Below are 19587 nucleotides of genomic sequence, written 5' to 3'. Positions count from 1 at the left end.
GTCATTGATATATATGGGAAAATTATTTTGTTCCGCATGCAGTAAAATTGTAAGTAAATTACAGCTAACAAGTAAAGCTAAATATTTTAAACTGCATTAAAATAATCAGAAAACCAAAAAATATACATTTTTGATTGTTAAGTTATTTTGTTAAACATTTAAATACTTTAAATAACCCTCGAGCTAAAAATTATTTTTAGTTCTCTGTAGGAAATTTTTCGCAGATACCATGCGAAAAAAATTCTAAATAGTTCTGCATTGCAAAACTGCTTTACACACCGGCAAAAGCAAAAACAAGAAATTAGAATCGGGAGAGAAAAAGCAAGATTCGACATCTAGGTGCTTAAAATCAACTAATCGGAAATCAAGTGAGCAAGAGGTATTTAACCATGATTTGTGCGAAGCATTTAGTCCTGTCGCCAGGGGGGGTACAACGGCCTCGTTAATTCAGATGGACTTACTCAAGTTTTTTTTATGTATTTTGACCCGTAGAACACGAATTTTTTGGGTAACAGTTGATCCGGATGTCGATAAGATTGTTATAGACCAAGAACTTGAGGAATCAAATAACAGCGATTTTTGGCAAAACAAAACAATATTTTGTATTTTTTGGGCCATTTTAAGTAAAAAATATTTCTACAAGTTTTTTCGTAGGATGCACAGTTTTCGAGATAAACGCGGTTGAACTTTAAAAAAATCGAAAAATTGCAATTTTTGAACCCGAATAACTTTTGATTAAAAAATAAAATAGCAAGTCTGCTTACCGCATTTGAAAGTTTAAGTCAAATTATATCGGTTTTGATTATTTGCATTGGTAAAAATTTATTTTTTTATTGTTTAACAAAGCTATAAACACGTAGGGTTTCCCGTGCTTTTACATGCGTTTTAACGCATGTAACGTAGAAATAGTCTTGATTGCACTAGTACCTATTCTACCTACTCGTTCGATTTTAAATGAGAAATCATAGAAACATCACTCACGCACTAGTTGTTTGTAGCTTTGTTTAGCAATAACACAATAAATTTTTAGCAATGCAAATAATCAAAACCGACATAATTTGACTTGAACTTTCAAAGGCGCTAAGCAGAATTGCTATTTTATTTTTTAATCAAAAGTTATTCGGGTTTAAAAATTGCAGTTTTTCGATTTTTTGAAAGTTCAACCGCGTTTATCTCGAAAACTGTGCATCCTACTAAAAAACTTGTAGAAATATTTTTTGCTTAAAATGACCCAAAAAATACAAAATATTGTTTTGTTTTGCCAAAAATCGCTGTTATTTGATTCCTCAAGTTCTTGGTCTATAACAATCTTATCGACATCCGGATCAACTGTTACCCAAAAAATTCGTGTTCTACGGGTCAAAATACATAAAAAAAATTTGGGTAAGTCCATCTGAATTAACGAGGCCGTTGTACCCCCCCTGGCGACAGGACTAATTGTTAAGCTTAAAATATTATACTTTATTTGTATTTCAATTATCAAACGAAAATTTGCGCATATTTCTTGGAAAATACTGCAAATATAATATTCCAAGTGAAAGAAGCTTAAAAAGAAACGAGGTCGATTCTGTATATTCTGCGATACTGAATAAAATAAAATTAGATATAGGAGACAATTATTTTTATGTATGTGTGGATGAAACAATTGACTCTTCTGGATGCTACATGTCACATTAATTAATCGGATCCCTTAAAAATGAGAGAGCTAGAAAATCGCCTTTAATTGATTCCAAGCAGTTGGATAAAATCAACGCACAATTTCAAAATTTTTGGAAGACAGTTTAGCAAATTTTTTTCTTCATTTAGCTGTTTCCAACGCAAAATGTTTGCTTTTTTAGATAATACACCTTACATGGTTAAAGTAAGAAAAATTTGAAAAATTTTTATCCAAGTTTACTACCTACATACAACTTGCCTATACCCTATTCCACGAATATACGACTGTGTTGGATTATTTCGACAACGAATATTTTATTGTGCAAAATATGAAGAACAAAATTAAATTGCAAATTACATTACTGTTTATTGGAATAATTATTAGAGCCATTTACTTCGTACTTCTTATGTTGCACACTGAAATATTCGTTGTCGCGATAATCCAAAACAGACGTATGTTGGTGGAATGAACCATAGTACATGGTTTATATAAGGTCGCAGAAGAAATTTGAAATATGAAAAAAATATTTCTTAAATAAGAACTCAGTTTTATAAAGAACATTTGCCGAATCTTCCTCTTCCACCAAAACCTATTGTTACTAGATGGGGAACTTGGTTAGAGGCTGCAATTTTTTATGCAGAAAATTTTGCTGAATTAAGGCCAGTAATAATAGAATTAGCTGACGATTATTTCGAACCACTTACACTTCCCAAAGAATTGCTGAAAAATAAAATAATACCACAACAACTTTCATATTATATAAAATCAAACTATGATTTTTTGCCAAGTTGCATCCTTCAGCTACAGGATACAAATTTATCTTTAATTGAAGCAGTTAAACTAATAAAAAAATTTGAATTATCTTGCAAAATTGTTAAGTGGCAAGTTGGCAAAGACATTAAAAACAATAATTCAATTATTGATAAAAATACTGGTTTCATATTTCTATCTAAGGTTGCAAATGTTTTAAATGGGGTGTTTGATGAAACACTAAAAAATGTAGAGGCTGAAGTTTTAAATAATTTATTATAGGCTCCTATAATAACTTCGGTGGATGTAGAACGGAGCTTTTCTATATGCAAACATATGTATACAGATGGGCGAAATAAATTTTTGTTAGAAAATTTTGAAAAACATCATCACATAGTGTTTTTTAAACAAATCATCATGTATAATATTATATAATATTTATCCAATTAAAATAATTGCTTAAAAGTTTGGTTTTATATTATAATATCAAGCAATTAATATTTCATAAAGTTATATTTAAACGGTTTATGAAGTGAAAATTTTGTTATAATAAATGCATATACATGTACATGCATATTTGACACAAATAATATATGCATATACATGCATATTTGCCATAAATAAATGCATATGCATATGCATGCATATTTGACAGAAATAATGTGCATTATACAGGGTGTTTCATTGGGAAACGAAAATACTTTAATTGTGAATAGAGGTCACCAAGGTGGATCTAGGTACACTACATTGTTTGCCATACCGACTTGTATAACCGAGTTACAGGGTGTTTTATCGATTTTGCCAATTTTATTTCCTAAGCCATAACTTTAGAACCACCCTGTATATTTTTTTGATATTTGGTACACATGTGTCTCATCCAAAACCAACACGACCGACATACTAATAACAAGAAAAATCCAGGTCCGGATTAACAAAAAATTATAAAGTAATTGTGACCTTAAAAAACACCCTGTATATTGAAATTCTGAAAATCTGTTTGTATATTTGAAAAGAGCACAAAAAACTAAGTCTAATCGTTTGCTTCAATTTTTCGGCCAGACAATTTTATGACTTTAATTTTAAAATTATATTGAATTTTTTAAGAACTGTGACATTAAAAAGAAGGTATTATTAACTTTTAATTATAAATTATTAAAGCTATTGAATAAATACTTATTTTAAAATTAATCAATACTTATTTACCACAATGGAACGACCCAATTAGTAATCACAAGAAAAATCCAGGTCCGGATTAACAAAAAAAAATAAAGTAATTGTGATCTTGAAACAACACCCTGTATATTGAAATTTTCAAAATTTGTTTGCACATTTGAGAAGACCACAAAAATCTGAGTTTATCGGTTTGCTTTAATTTTTCGTGAAGGAAATTTAATGACTTTAATTTTGAAATTAATTATATTGATAATTTTAAGAACACTGAAATTAAAAAGCAGATTTTTAAAGCACTTTTAACAATAAATTATTAAAGTTATTAAATAAATATCCATTTTAAAAATAATCAATACTTATTTACGACATTCGAGTGACCTACTTACAAATCACAACAAAAATGCAGGTCCGGATTAACAGAACAATATAAAGTAATTGTAACCTTGAAACAACACCCTGTATATTGAAATTTTCAAAATCTGTTTGCACATAGGTATGAAAAGAGAACAAAAAACTAAATTTAATCGTTAGCTTCAATTTTTGGTCAGACAATTTAATGAATTTAATTTTGAAATTATGTTGAAATTTTTAAGAACTCTGGGAACTCATAATAAAAATTTCGATATAATTTCAAAAGTAATGTCATTAAATTTGTCTGCACAAAAAATTAAAGCGGGACAATAAAGTTAGTTTCTCGTGCTCTCTTCAGGTGTGCAAACGTATTTTAAAAATTTCAATATACAGGGTGTTTTTTCAAGGTCAGAATTACTTTGTATTTTGGTTGTTAATACGGACCTGGATTTTTCTTGTGATTACTAAGTAAGTCCTTCTAATGCTGTAAATAATAACTGACTATTTTTAAAATTAGTATTTATTCATGAACTTAAATGATTTATTAATAAAAGTTCTTTAAAATCCTGCTTATTAATTTCAGGGTTCTAAAAAATTTGAATATATTTAATTTCAAAATTAAAGTTAAAAAAGTTAAAAATTAAAGTAAATCTATAAACTCGGATTTTTGTGGTCTTTTCAAATGTGCAAACAATTTTTGAAAATGTCAATATACAGGGTGTTGTTTCAAGGCCACAATTACTTTATGCTTTTTTGTTAATCCGGACCTGGATTTTTCTTGTGATTAATAATTGGGTCTTTCCAATGTGGTAAATATATATTTATTCATTTTAAAATGAGTATTTCTTCAATAAATTTAATAATTTATAATTAAAAGTTAATAATACCTGCTTTTTAATGTGGAGTTCTTAAAAAACTTCAATATAATTTCAAAATTAAAGTCAAAAAATTGTCTGGCCGAAAAATCGAAGCGAACTATTAGACTTAGTTTTTTGTGCTCTTTTTAAATATGCAAACATATTTTCAAGATTTCAATATACAGGGTGTTGTTTTAAGGTCACATTTATTTTATAATTTTTTGTTAATACGGACCTGGATTTTTTTGTGATTAGTATGTCGGTCGTTTGCGTTTTGAATGAGAGATATGTGTACCAAATATTAAAAAAATATACGGGGTGGTTCTAAAGTTACGGCTTAGAAAAGAAATGAGCAAAATCGATAAAACACCCTGTAACTCGGATATAAAAGTCCGTAGGGCAAAAAATTTAGTATACCTAGAACCACCTTGGTGACCTCTATTTACCATTAAAGTATTTCCGTTTCCCAATGAAACACCCTGTATATGTGCATATATCTTACTTTTCAGCCTGCACATTTGCCTGACTTTGCTCATGACTTAATTATTATTTTCAGAGTTAACGCTTCGACAGATCGATTTTTATTTTTAAATTATGATTTTTTGACGTTAATCCCGATTTGGGCGGGATGACGTTATCGATGATTTTTTTTAAATGGGAATAGGGGTCGTGTGGTAGCTCATTTCAAAGGCTATTTAATTCTGTATTCAGTAATATAACATTAACATCATTATTTTTCAGGGTGGACAAAAAAGTAATTTTTGAATTAAATTAGTTGCTGCAAAAAGAAGAATATGTATATGTAGTGTGACCAACTCCAATTCAGTCGAATCCGGGACAATGCTGAAAAAAATACCTAAAATCCGGGACTTTTGACTGAAAATCGGGCCATTTGTTATTTTTTTAAATATAGGACTCTAATATCATCATTTTAGTGGTTATTTAACATTTTTATGTTGACAATGATATTTTTGATGGTCTTAATCAAATGATACGCTCAAACACCTTCCCGAGCTGCTGTCTCTAAATCAATGCTCGATGAAGCTGTTGGCTTGAAAAATTGAGTCAATTTTTTGCTGCTGGACGCGGAGCAGATACCTCTTCGGTGTTAGCAGATACCTCTTCGGTGTTTTTCACTTTTGATGTGACTTAGTATATCCGCTCTACCACTGTGGGCGATCGAAAATTCCGATCCACAAGTATCACACTTCATGTCACTGTTAGAGTTACTTTTTTTTCAAAAATAGAAATTCTTCTTCCAATATTTTATTGAAAGTGCAATATCGTTTTCTGTTTTTACTTTCGTGTGTTGGTTCCATATTCATATTAACAATAATAATATATTGGAATGAAAAAGTCGGGTCAAAAACAATAATTCCGAGATGGTCACTAATCGATTTTCGGATTCAAACTGATTACTGTACTGACAATAAAATAAATGTTTAGATAAAAAAATCATATTGCAACGCAGCAGATTTGAATTTGGCTCAAAGCATGCAACGGTTTGGAAATTAATCATATTTCGCGAACGAACTCAAGAGGTTTATCTACTTAAAGTAGTTGACAAAACCGAAAAAAAGATGCATCAGCAATCATTACATTACATCGTTCGATGCGGCATGCGTGCCTAGGCATGATTCATTGTGACATGAATTATTATTGTTTTTGAATGGTCTTTTCGGAAGACGATAATTAAAACACAAATAAAAAAAATTCCACAGTTTTCGTTTTCTTTCATAGAACTATTAAAATTTATACCACGATAAAAATTTTTTTTTCGTCTCAACAATTTAATTTGATGTAAATTCTTAGAATAAAAACGAAAATATAGATTTTTACCAAAAAGTTGAAAATTCGGATGGCCCGGAAGCCTTGTCCTGGACGCCGGGACCCAACTTCGTAATTCGAGTCATGTCCCGGATTTTTCGGGCTAGTTGGTCACACTATGTATATGTAATTTATTTAACTCAAAATACATTTTACTGCTATCAAAAAAGAGAAAAAAATCTTTATTTGACAAATAAACATTGCTTTTCGGTTAAATTAAATGTTCAAACTGCCAAGAGGCGGGTGGGTGGCTGTTTGATATTTAATTTAAGCGAAAAACAATATTCATTTATGAAATAAACATTTTTTTTTTATGTTTCCTGGCGTCAGTAAAATGTATTTTGAGTTAAATAAAGCACATACATTCTTCTTTTTGCGTCAATTAATTTAATTCAAAAATTATTTTTTGGCCACCCTGTATACATAATGATGTTACTGTTTATATTAGTAAATAGAAAATTGAATCATCTTTCAAATGAGCTACCACACGACCCCTATTCCCATTTAAAAAAATCATCGATGACGTCATCCCGCCCAAATCGATGACGTCACTATTATGAGATATTCGTCAAAAAATCATAACTTAAAAATAAAAATCGACCTGCTTTAACTCTGAAAATAATTAGGTCATGAGATAATAGACAGTTTCCCCACTTTACGAACGCACTGTAGAATGAATAGCTAATTATTTTTATATACAGGGTGTCCAGAAACTTTCCCGACAATTTAACTCAATTCACCTAGTCCGAAAATGCTTCCGAAGGGAGCTAGAGCTCTTTGAAGATGCCGTCTTGGAATTAGTTTTTCTTAAATATCTCCAGAAAGCTTCTATTTACAAAAACGAAAACTGGTACTCTTATTTAATTTCCAGAGATAAGTCGACTCCATCAATTACGAACTTATATTACCGGTCATAGGTGCCCGTTTTGGGTAGGGCAACGGTTATTTTATCGCATAACTTTTTTGTCTTTAACTTCTAAGCATTTCTGACACTGAATTATAAAATTGTAAGGTATTTTAGTACTAAAAGATACTGTTGTTTAAGTCGGTAGGATTCACCGTTTTCTAGAAAAATCGATTTAAAAATTTTTGGTTTTTTGAACTGCAAAAAAAAAAATTTCAAAAAAAAACGGTGTATTTTACCGACTTAAAGCAAGAGTATCTTTTAGTACTAGATTACCTTATAATTTAATCATCAAGTGTCAAAAATGCTTAAAAATTAAAGACAAAAAAGTTATGCGATAAAATAACCGTTGACCTTCCCAAAATGGACGCATATGACCGGTACTAGAATTTCGCAATTGAGGAAATCGATTTATCTCTGGAAGACAAATAATGGTACCAGTTTTCGTTTTTCTAAATAGTTTTTTTTTGGAATTTTTCTTTCAAATTCAGCCAACGAAAAATTTTCAAATCGATTTTTTTTAGAAAACGGCGCATCCTACCGGCTTAAAGCAGGAGTACCTTTTAGTACTAGAATACCCCACAAATTAATAATCCAGTGTCATAAATGCTTAGAAGTTAAAGACAAAAAAGTTATACGATAAAATAACCGTCTCCCTACCCAAAACGGGGGCCTATGACTGGTACTATAAATTCGTAATTGATGGAATCGATTTATCTCTGAAAATTAAATAAGCGTACCAGTTTTCGTTTTTCTAAATAGAAGCGTTCTGGAGATATCTAAGAACAACTAATTCCAAGACGCCATCTTCAAAGAGCTCTAGCTCCATTAGGAAACATATTCGGACTGGGTGAATTGGGTTAAACTGTCTTAAAATTATCTGAAGATTCTTCGGTCTTCGTTTGTCGGGAGAGTTTCTGGATACCCTGTATAAATACCTACTTCATCATTGATGATAATTTTCTTCCGTTTGATTATTCTGTGTAGATAAAATAGTAGAGCTTAGAAGCAACGTCAGATTCTTTACTATAGGTCGTTTTACTATGAATTTATACTAATTTACTAATAAACTCACTAAAATTAGGTATACGCTGAATTATTCTTCTTAGGTGGCTTCTCCAAATTGGAGGTTGGATATCATCATCACTATCTTTACTGCATATACGACTGATCTGTAGAGTTCTGTAGAACTGTCTTTAAACCAATCCCTTAAATTCATGAACCATGACACTCTCCTTCTTCCTATACTCCTGCCCTCTTTTAACTTTTCCTTTATTATCAATCCTACCATTTTATAAGTTTGACCGTTCAGCTTCTCCGTCATTATAAGACTGACTTGGACAGCCTTCAGCAAGCTGATCCATATTTTCAAATCGTCCCACATACCAACACGTCCTAAAAGAAAAACATTTAATCAGTGTTTTTTGCCAGTGTTGACTTACAGAGCGGAAGCGTTGAACATGACAAGGAGAACAGTGCAAAAGATCCGTGTGTCTCAAAGAACTATGGAAAGTGCTATGTTGGGTGTTCCACTACGAGACATGATACCAAACCGCCAGCTACGACAAAGATAAGAAGCGACTGATGCAGTAGAAAGAATAGTAACACTGAAATAGAGCTGATGACAGATAGCAGATAGAATGACAGATAACAGATGCACAAAGCGGATACTGGAGTGGATATCAAGAGATGATGAGAGATGATCCATTAACCGCGCGTTTTTTCACCCCCCTGGAAGGAGTGAATATCACCTCTCAATAAAAGCAACCAACAACACAAATTCAACTTTGAATTGGAGGGCAAGTAGAACCTAAATCCAAATTTTCATATAAGTCGGAGTTGACCCTGAGAATTCCAATCCAGAACGGTCATTTACTGGGCTATATGTATTTTTAGAGATAGCGAAAAAGGTGGAAAGTAACCATTGTTTCGGTATATGTCTTGTTTCTTAAATTGTATTATGCAAGTCGACTATAATGTCTCATCATTGATGCATTTTAAGCTTATACCGGAGTTTGGTTTGGGCTAAACTTCAGTAGAAGTTTTGCTTTGGACCGCTTTGCCACTTTATTATTGTTTTGCTGTTACGACTATTATTATAATATTAAATGGAACCGAGTTGCGAGTTCCCGACTTTTTGTTTTAATTTTTGTTTTTCAGCATTTTAAGCATTTTGTTTTTCACGCACCACAAGTGTTGTTTTAATCGGACATATTCGACCGGTGACGTCACTTACAATCGAAAAATGTGCTTATTATAATTTTGCCTAATTAAATGTTTGACACTGGCTAATCAGTTAAAAAATATTAAAAGAATGAGTGAAGGAAGGCCTTAAGAGTTTATTATAATTACACCGTTGTTATTTGTTATACATAGTTGGTTCGTTAAACTCACAACTTTCTAGGGATTTTAGTAAGTACTTTTTTCCAATTTAGTAAAATTTGCAAAAAAATAGTTACTAAATAGTTAATAATTACTATATAATTAATAATTTTGCCAATTTTGGCAAAATTGGCCAAAAACAAAAAAAAAATACCTACTAAAATCACTAGCCAGTTGTGTCTCAGTTTAGCGAACCGACTATACCAATAAATGCAGTACTTTTAGGAACTATTAAAATATCATTTATTTGATTGTTCTTAGTAGACAGTAGAATATTATATTATATTACTTTCTTTACTATAGGTCGTTTCTATTTTAAAGATCCTTTACTATAGCTCATTGTTCTATGACTGTACACTAAAAATTGACTAGTGAAGTGCTTATCACTAAAAATATACGCCTACATTCTTCTTCTTAGGTGCCTTCTCCCAACGGGAGGTTGGATGTCATCATCACTATATTTACTCCATATACCTAGGCCTGCTCTGAAGAATTATATAGAACCATGGGCGTCCGCAGGATCAAAACTAGGGGAGGGCAGATTTGAGAAATAAAAAAATTGGTTAGATAAGCAATAATAAATATAGACGTAAATTGAGGGTCTTCAGAGAGGGTGAGGGTGAAGGGGTTTCCTACGAAAAGTTTTGAAAATAACGTTTTTGGAGCCAAAATTATAACTCAATGATTTCATACAAAAATGAAGCAAACTAAATATATATTAAATATTTAAAAAAAATTTAATGATTTTTACAAAAACGTGATGCAAATTTAACAAGTTTATTTCCTCCTGGATAAGCCTTCGATGTGTGAAGCAAGATAAATTGTCTGTTCCTAAACACTATTATTTAAACACAATTTACGCGGATCAATTGTAAATTCTTGTAAAACTTTCTCTACAAACTCTTTCTTTTTTGGTAATATTTGTTTTCGATGAATTCTCATTAGAGCTAACCCATTAAGGCGATCTTCGACCATTGTACTCCGCAACCATGTTTTTATTATTTGAAGACTGCTGAACGACCTCTCAACTGTACACGTAGTGCAAGGCAATGTTACGAGAATTTCCAGCAATTTTTTTGTTAACGGATAAAAAGTAGTGGACGCTCGAACCAGTTCAAAAATTTCAAGGGTGTTGAAGATGTCTAACTCATTATTAAGGCGTTTTTTATTCCAATGTTCTACCCATACTTCTAGCTCTGCATCTATTCCATTTATTTCATAGTGGTTTAAGAATTGTCTCAGTTGTTCTAATTTATGGCCATTTAAACCAATTTTTGAAAAATGCTTGGAATGCAGAAGACTCAGAGCGAAGGCTGGCGTATTTTCTTCGGAAACCGTGTCTCTAGAGACAATACGAAAGAATCATGGATCGCCATCGGTATTTACTAGGCGTATCAGCTGGATGATTGCTTCTATGCTGTTGCTTGTCTACAGTTCTAGGGGTAGATAATTCAAAACCGCATTCTTCGGCTACCTTATTGGCTTCATTCAATAAAGTGTTTGTTACATTCTCTGCGTTCTGTCTGTGTTTTTAAAATATCCATGATTTGACGAATATGTTCTGCTACCTTTAAAACATTAGTTTGCGCAGATTGTACGCGGTTGACTATAGGCTCTAGGTATTCGGAATATTTTGCAATCACAATGACAGCGACGATAAATCCTGACTTGCATGCCACATAATGCAACTGATAAGATGTTTTTCTAGTGACCAAATTTCCTTCAACGGATAGGGTTTGCAAGGCCTGTACAATTTCAATGCAGTTTTTTCGAAAAACCCTAATTACCTTGTATTTCTCGAACCACCGTGTTTCGCAGAGGCTAGGGATATTTGCTATCATATTCCTTCTTAATACTGATTCACGGAAGAAATTGGTTGTATCTTTAATAGTTGCAATAGTATTTCGCACTTCATTTAAACTATTCAAATCGTTCACAACTAAATTTAATCTGTGTGACGCACAGTGGAAAAAAAATTCGAATAGAAAGAAAATACGAATTCAGGGGTGGTTGCTGTTGCTTGCAGATTTAAAAAATATTAGGTAAATAAAATAATAGCAGATTTCAAATTTGCATTAAAGTTTTGTTAAGTTTATGTGGTTTTTTCATCCCAGCTAGAATGTAGATACAGAGTGGTTGCATTGAAAATCAAGATTAAGTTACACCTTTGTATTTTTCTATATTGCTTATTCACCAATTTTACACTCGCCTCGTCCTCTCTAGGGGGGGCAGCTGCCCCCCTCTGCCCCTCCCTGTGGACGCCCATGTATAGAACTGCTTTTAAACCAGTCCTTTAAATACATGAATCGTGACACTCTCCTTTTTCCTATACTTCTTCCTCCTTTTATCTTTTCCTTTAGTATCAATCCTATCATTTTATATCGTTGCCCCCTCATTACGTGTGCCAGATATTGCTACTTTATGATTTTAATTGTTTTTATGGTTTAGTATTCTTGGTACAAAAGCATGTTTTGCTATTTCTATACTGGCCATTATTTAAGTTTATTGATAATTATTTTCTGAAAACCAGATTCCCAGGTAAATCTTCCAAATATATTTAGTTTGTTATATTCATTTTTAGTACATTTTTGTCACTGCTTCTCTTGTTTAATAGCGGAGTTGTTCATCAGAACACGCCATAATCACGGTGTCATATGTATATCTGATGTTGATAATTTTTCTTTCGTTAATTGCATATTACTGCTTCACTTTAAGATACTACCTTTGATTAATAACTACCTACACAGCTAGTTTTTAATCAACGACAATACCTAATGCTTCTTCCAAAAGCGATTGACTTATTGTAGGTACATTGAATAGCAATGGAGATATAATACCTACATCCCTGCCTGACTCCTCTTCTGATTTCAATTTCTGGCCTGTTATCTAATATATCGCACTAATAATACACTAGTGTCGTAACTCAAAATGTTTCGAATTTCACATAATACTATATTCAGACGTAAAATTCAATTCCCTAAAAGTCAATAAAACCGTCGTTTTAATAGTGCAAAAAATGAATAAGGAATGGCGCCATAAGACGTTATTCATGACTGACCGACTGTCGTTATCGCCCTCACAATATTGCGCCACTTTTAGTTGCGGCCAACAGTGATCGGGAACGTACGTGTTGCTTTGCTCATCATTTTGAGTTTTCACGTTATTACTGAATTAGGTATGTAATTTGCATATCTATATTTTGAGTTATTGCATTCTTGTTGATTTGAACCTAACCATAACATTGTTGTTTTTCTACTTATTTCACTATTACTGATTTACACAAGCACGTTTTAAAATAATATTTTTACTAACGACACTATTATTGGATTATTTCATTATTTTTGACATGCTACACTATTGTTGAATCATACCATTAAACCAATTTTTTGTTGGTTGTAAAACATTTATTAATCATTTTCTATTTGTCAATCAAGGTATAGAAAAAACTCATGTAAATTTGCAGCAGTGTTATTAAAAAAGCTTACTAAATAAGAACTATTTTATAAATTTAGAGTTATTACACTCTTCTTGACATTCTTGTTCATTTCGTCAATTACCTATGTTAATAATTACTTAATTCATTTTTAAGGGGCGATTCATAGCAACAAGTGATCGTGGGCGATTACTTGTTGCTATGGCAACAAATTTTGATGATAGCGAGCAGCAAAACTCTTCATTCTCGTTATTTCCACTGGTGAATACAAATAATGAACCTGGTGCCCAGATAGAGAACAGTGACGTTACGAAAGTACAACCGGCACCTATAGGTACCTTCATCATTTACGAGTCATCAAAGTACTTCAAGAAATTCACATAAACATTGGCCTTTAGTAAAGTCAGTAATGTTAAACCTATTACAGAATCCAACCAAAGGCAATATCACATTTCACCGTTGCACTCACACCAGAGCGACTTTGATTCCGATGATTCCGACTGAGATCCGCATTTCGTTCCTGCTGTGCAAAGGAAAACCTATAGTTTGTTTCGAGGCCGAAAAGTAAAACCGTCAAGTAGCTCTTCCTCAAGAAGCTGTTCTTCAAGAAGAGCAGAAGCTCTTCTTCATCGAGTAGCTCTTCTACTAGTAGCTCTTGGAAAACGCAGAAAACATGGCAAATTTCGCAGGAAAAATGGCAAACAACATACTGTGAAATCGGAGATCTATGAAGGTGTCAAACATTTTATAAACGCTATACCACGCGTTGAATTACATTACCTTAGAGCTAAGACGTCATGGGAATATATCCAGTGTGACAAGTCTTTAGCTGATTTATATCGAGTCTACAAAGATAAATGTACAGAAGAAAACTTCAAATTATTTGCGTCTGAAACTACTTTTAACCGCAGTTTTACTAAAGATTTTAACATCTCCTTCCATACAACAAAAAGATCAATGTGATATTTGTGGAAATTTCAAAAATGCTGATAAGGATGGAAAAACAGTATTGATGTGACGTACGAAAACCACTTGAAAGAAAAAGAACTGTCCAGATAGGAGAAAGAAAAAGACAAAAATGCTAACCTAGATTCAACAATATTCGCCGTATATGAATTGCAAGCTGTGCTATAAGTACCAAGAGGCCAAGTTTTATTATTTTTTTTTATAAAAGTGGAATTTAACTGTTTTAATTTTACAATTAGCGACAGAGTCCGCAAAATTTCCCAAAAACTGACGTAAACCCCAGAAAAAAATTAGTAAATCAAATTGTAGTAACACAAAATATTTCATAAATTATGTCATAACTAAAAATAATATTTCATTCCGAACATTTTGCTTAGAACAATACCGTTTTAACTCAAAATTTTTAAATAACTTCACTGACAGTATTTTTATTTAACTAAGAGTACAAAGAAACTTCCTTTAGTATTAATTAGAAACACATTATGCATTAATTTTTTGTTTACCTACAATAGGAAATGAGTAATGAGTTTTTCGTTGATTCTGAAAAACCATATTTTTTGAGTTACGACACTATTGTATTATTAGTGCGATATGTGTTCTATGTCATTCCATTTCAGTCCAGAGTCCTTTTCGTTTGTATCTTTTGTCTATAGATTTTAGATTAATTTTTCATGTTCCACTTTGTCAAATGCCTTTTCATCAACGTAAGAAACAAACACATCCATCATTATTCACGTATGTTGGAGCTATCACATTAAAAGCAAATAACGACTCTCTGGTTACTAGTTCGTTTCTGAACCCAAACTTACTCATTTATCCCTTCTTCCAATTTTCTTGTTTATAACACCAGGTAATGTTTTTAAGAACAATTTGAGAACTTGAATAATAATAATTATTAATTATATTGTTCTGTATTGACTACAGTTTTTGGCGTTTGTATTTCTAGGGAAAGCACAAAAGTTGGAAATTAACTATGGTTTCGGTATATGCCCTGTTTGTAAATTGTGTTAAATAAGCAAGTCGGCCATAATCTCTAAGCCGGTGCTCTCCAATAGATGCCGTAGGCTGCGTACAGCGTCTATTGGAGACCATCGACTAAGGTTTCATCATTAATGCGATTTAAGCTTCTACTGGAGTTTGGTTTGGACCTACTGCTTTGCCATTTTTGCTGTTTTCTAATGCCATTCTAATTTCTTCTTTTAATATATATTTAAAACCACACCATCTTCTACTAGTCGACTTCCATCTGTTCTGTTCTATTGTCTTTGAACAATATAATTTTGATGTGTGTTAACTGTTATGTCTTTTTCGGTAAATTTCTATTTCTGCTCATTGTTCTTTTAACCATTGTTCTTTTGCCTGCTTGAATTTGTATTATATTAATTTATCCACATTTTTGTACATCTGAGTATTTTTTTTACCTGTTATTACTACAACTACAGTAGAACCCCGATTATCCGTGTGCGGATTATCCGGGCTTCGGATTATCCGTGCTATGATTTTCTATTACTTAAATTGCATTTTTGAGGTTTTATCAAAATAGCGTCACTGTAAATCACTCGACGGGACCTCTATACGCGGAGGGGGAGGCTCATAATGAAAGATTTATTTTTTCTGTTGTCTTTTTATGGTAGGGCTATATGTATGTATATTCGTACATATGTATTACAATAAGACATAAATGTTCGGATTATCCGTGCCAACGTCCGGTAACGAGGAGCACGGATAATTGGGGTTCTACCAGGGTTCTACTGGTACTGCTAATAGATATGGAATGAAACCGAGTTGCGAGTTCCCGACTTAGCATTTTTTTTCACGCACCACAGCCACAGCGTGGTTTTGATTTTGATAATAAAAATATAATCGGATATAGTCGACCGGTGACGTCACTTACAACCGAAAAATGTTCTCATTTTAATTTTGCCTAATTAAATATTTGATACTGGCTATCAATTAAACCAATGCGTGATGGAAGGCCTTCAAAGTTTATTATAATTACACTGTTATTACCAATAAATTCAGTACTATTAAGAACTATTAGAATATCATTTGTTTTATTGTTTAGTGAACAGTAGACAGTAGAATATTACTTACCTATTAAATTATGCCCATTTTACGCGTCTTTTATTATACAGTGAGCTGGAATGTGTTACCCCACCATATTAACTTATTTATTATTAGCATATAAGCACAACGCTCGGACAGGTCGATTTTAAAAATAATTACAGTAGAACCTCGATTATCCGTCAGGGCACCGGACCAAGGGTATGACGGATAATCGAAAAGACGGTTAACAGAACATTTAAAAAAATTAAAAATTCATAGTATACAACTACTCTCAAATTTCATTTGTATGTTTTGACAATATAAGAGGGATTTGTGTTCGTACAATGGAATCAATTTAAAATATTCTGAAATCTTTGTTTGTTTTACTGTTGCTTCATATTTTGCGACGGCTGAATTTCTTAATCGGCATAAGATCATGCAATCTACTTTATTGGCTTCTTCTTGTTGAGAATACCACTCGATTACTCGATGAATTATTGCATGTGCGATGCAGCTTCTCTAGATGATTTACGCAAATCTTTGTCAGTTACAATAGGTTCATCAACATATCTACAGTCAAATTCCAAGTCTATGTCAGCTTCTGAATCTGTTTGGTCCGCCTTTGTTGCCATTTCAACGATTCTTTATCTGTCAACAATGGATAGCCGTTTGTGTCCTCATCACAAATCAAATTAACTTTTTTTTTTTCATTATTTTACATTAAAATTTTTGCTTATGTAGTCAATACAACGTCTGTATGTACCCTGACGGTTAACAGAGGTGACGGTTAATGGAGAGACGGATAATCGAGGTTCCACTGTATAGTATAATATAGCGTCAATGTTTCAAAATTTACTCGATTCTCCTTCAGGTGACAGTCATAACTTTGATTTTTTAAATGGGAAAGTACATCATGTGATACTTCATTTAAAAGCTTTTGAAATACTGATTACACAAATATATATATATTGGGCAAAATTTCGGTCAAATGCTTTTTAAATGCATTCATTTTTTCGAATCCTGAGAAAACTAATAGAGTATTTTTGAAAAATTTAAACGTAGAATGAAACATTACATTATTACTGAGGGCCGAAAGTCCTTAAAAACTTCTATAATGTTTATTTTAGCGACTGCTTCTATTCTGTTTTAATAAGTTACAGGGATGAAAACGAAAAGAAAATGTAGTGTTATTTTTAGTTTCAAAAGATCATTCAAATGAAACTATTTGTGTATTCTAAGGGACTTTCGGTCCTTGGAAATAATGTAATCTTTCATTCTGCGTTTAAATTTTTCAAAAATACTCATAAGTTTTATCAGGATTCGAACATGCATTGAAAAATCATTTGACCGAAATTTTGCCCAAGTTATATACATTTTTGTAATCAGTATTTCAAAAGCTTTTAAATGAGGTGTCACATTATGATGTACTTCCCCATTTAAAAAAAATCAAAATTATGACTGTTACCTGAAGAGGAATCGCGTAAAGTTCGAAACATTGATGCTATAATATACCTACTATGATTATTTTAAAAATCGAATTGTCCGAGCGTTTTGCGTATGTGCTAAAAATAAATTAGTTAATATGGGGGGTAACACTTATTCCAGCACACTCTATAATGATTAGCTAATTTTTTTTTATTGTTATGCTCTACTTTATCTCTTTTATTCGATTGATTAGCAAATTCTTAATTTAATTAATTACTCAATTATTTTAATTTCTGCCTATATAAAAACAAAACCAAATTCAAATTAAATTTTCTAATAAACTTTATTGTCAGGGCTAATTTTGTATTCGATGCAATACCTTTGATTTGTGGTTTCTAGTATCTCTAGTTGCTTACTCCTTCCAGTATAAAACAGGGAAATTAGTCACATTCAATATCATATAAATGTAATCTATTATTTATTTCTCCAATATGCTGTATAAATAAGATTTGAAAAAAAAATACTAAAATCTAAATTTGTTGCAACAATTTCTTACTTAATAAATCAAGCTTTAATTCTGATGTCTCCTTGTTTTAACAAAAAAATTTTATTTAAATAAATTACTGTTTATTCATACTAAATTTAACAAAATTTACTTTTCTCCTTTTGAATTGATTACTTAAAGTTGGAATGACTAACTGAGTTATAGAACTGTTCAATACAAAAAAAATGAGCATATATGGTGTGGATATAAACAAGCTCTCTCCGTTTCGACAAATGATTTGACTAAACTTTTTGTTTCTTCACTCCTTCTCTTCCTAGATTGCGTTGTCCTTGATTATCCCACACGTACTCTTTTGACGTTGCAAAAAGGTCCCTCTCGTCCAAACTGCTTCAAAACAAACAAAACCACGACTCGCTCGAATTCTCCACTCAGTTTTCTCCTTGCTCGATATCTTGTGCAAATAGATACAAATCAGCTACTCGTTCTAGACAGAACAAAGGAATCTTCCTCGGTCACAGGAAAATTTTACTTCTCAACCGGTCAACAATTTCGTTTCAACTTGATTCTGCTCGCAAATGCCGATTTCACCACTTTACACTGACTTCTCACTTTTCAAAAACTGGACTGCTCTCTCCCGATATTTATCACACAGTGTCTATCTTTTCTCTCCGAAATTCTGACTCCACATTCTCATCCCTTCCATCGATCTTTCTCTATCAATCAAAAACAACCTCTCTACCCAAAACAAGCACTTTCCTTTCCTAAGAAAAACCAACTTAATATGTATCCAACTTTCCATTTTGTTAAAATTCTATGAGACATCAAATTACTATCGTTTTTTCAAAAAACTAAACAAAAGGCCTTACATTCTAAATTCAATAAAATTTGTTTATCGTTTAAACCTTCTACGAATTATTTACAAAAATCCTATTGATGTTCACAAAACAATATGCATTTTCCAATATTTTCGAACCATTGTCTGTAAATCCTTTCAAAAAACCCATTAACGAAAACCACATTAACGATTTAACCTTCCCCGAAAAAGCACTGTTTATTAACTAAATTAGACTCGATACAATTTTTGGTCATATACAGGGTGAAAAAAATCTATGAACTCGCGGTCCCGATATAAATTTATTTTCTGAATTTTTCCAAAACAAAACAATTCTGCAACAATATATAAATACCTACTTCATCATTGATGATAATTCTCTTCAGTGTGATTATTCTGTTTATCATAGAGCTTAGAATCAACTTCATATTCTTCACTAAAAGTCGGTTTTCTGTGACTTTATACTAATTGACTAATATACT

The sequence above is a fragment of the Diabrotica virgifera genome, chromosome 4 (assembly GCF_917563875.1).
Source record: "Diabrotica virgifera virgifera chromosome 4, PGI_DIABVI_V3a".
Classification (NCBI taxonomy): Eukaryota; Metazoa; Arthropoda; class Insecta; order Coleoptera; family Chrysomelidae; genus Diabrotica; species Diabrotica virgifera.
The sequence above is the reverse complement of the archived record's forward strand: the minus strand, read 5'-3'. Positions refer to the sequence as shown.